Below are 1,685 nucleotides of genomic sequence, written 5' to 3'. Positions count from 1 at the left end.
GCTGTGGGTCGGAATAGACTCAACGGCAGTGGGTGTGGTTTGGGCTTTGGTTCCGTAAAGACTGATAGCCTTGGAGACCCTGTGGGCAGTTTCCACTCTGTCCTGTAGGGGCTCTGTGAGTCCGAATCAACTCCACAGCAGTGGTTTGATTTATTTGGTTTTAATCGATGTGTGCTGGTATCTCATTGATGACACCTGACCGTGAGCATCTTGTCATTTGCTGATTTGTCATCTGTGTGTCTTCTGTGAAGTTCTTTCAGATCCTTTGCCCATTTCTTAATGTTTTTAATTGGGTTGTTTGTTTTTTTGTTGACTGTTGAGGGTTCTTTGTATATTTTGGGTATAAGCCCTTCAATTAGATACATGGTTTGATTGTACTTTTTCCCATGTTGTGGCTTGTGTTTTAACTTTCTCAACAGTGCTTGTCACAGGGCAGACACTTTGCATGTTCATTCCGTCTAATTTATCGATTTTGTTTTTCTTTCATGGATCATGCTTTTCATATTGAATATTAAAAAAACCTCCTTGCCACTCCCAAGGCCACTGGCCGTCCTGTTTTTGCCCCGCGGCTCTGTCGTGCACTGCTCTGGATTTGGGTGTGTGGTCTCTGAGTTTGTTTCTGTGGACCATGGAAGCACTGTGTCTGGAGTTGTTTCCTTTGCACGTGGATGCCCAGTTGCACCACCACCATTTGTTACCAAGACCACTCTTCCTCCGTTGAATGGCCTTTGCTCCTTCCTGATCAGAGACCAGTTGACTATCTGTGTGGGCTCCATAGACGGTTGCAGGACTGAGCCTGGGCCCCTTCTGTATGTAGCGTCAGTCCTTCTAACTGACCCGCTGCAGACCCTCTGCCTCCTGTCATCCACACTGCAGCCCACCACAGCTGGGCAGCCTGGTTTTCAAGCTGTGTCCCAGCATGACTGACCGTGTGAAGAACATCAAGCAGAAGGAATCAGGTGTGGTTGGGCTGTCCTGCCAGGTCAGCCCTTTCTGTGTCCCGGACACCCAGGCTGGTGTCCCGCAGAGCACAGTGGGCAGTAGGGTGCTCTGTATAATGAAGGGGGCTTTCCCAGGGGTCCGTCCCTAGGAGCCAGCATGCGCTGAGCAGCTGCTGGGCACTGGCCATGGACAGGGGCTTCTGCACCCTCCCTGGGGAGGGTTCAGTGTGTCAGTGACTGGCGCTGGGGTGTTGTGGACCCCTGCTCCCGGCACACCCTGGTGCTGCCGGTGCCCAAGGCTTTCTGCAGTTGGGCCCCGCCCCTCCAGGACGCTGCCCTGCATCCGCCCTGCTGTCACTGCCCAGTCCTGCCAGCCTGGTCTCTGCCCGGGTGAACGCTGCTAGCTCAGAACCACCCTGCTGATGGCCCCTGCCTCCATCCCAATGCCCTCACGCCCCGGTCCACGGCTCCTCTCCTGGTCAGAACGCCGGGGCAGCAAGGGCAGACGCCCCCACCGTGCCTGGGGAAGAGGTGTACCCATTGCCAGAAGCACTTTCCTAGCTGGGGGCCAACCCCTGCTTCCATCCCGACCCCTGGGCCGCGTGGTGGATACTCAGGCCTCTACGTGCAGAGGGCTGGCACATCCCCCCCGCAGGGCTTCTGGAGCCCCCACATCCTGCTCCCTCCTGCCTGGGCACCATGTCCTGTCCTCGTAGAGCAGGCGACGTGGAAGGGCCACGGCTA

The sequence above is a fragment of the Orycteropus afer genome, unplaced genomic scaffold, assembly GCF_000298275.1.
Source record: "Orycteropus afer afer isolate SDZICR_OR568_19922 unplaced genomic scaffold, OryAfe1.0 scaffold00491, whole genome shotgun sequence".
Taxonomy (NCBI): Eukaryota; Metazoa; Chordata; class Mammalia; order Tubulidentata; family Orycteropodidae; genus Orycteropus; species Orycteropus afer.
Note: the sequence above shows the minus strand (reverse complement) of the source record.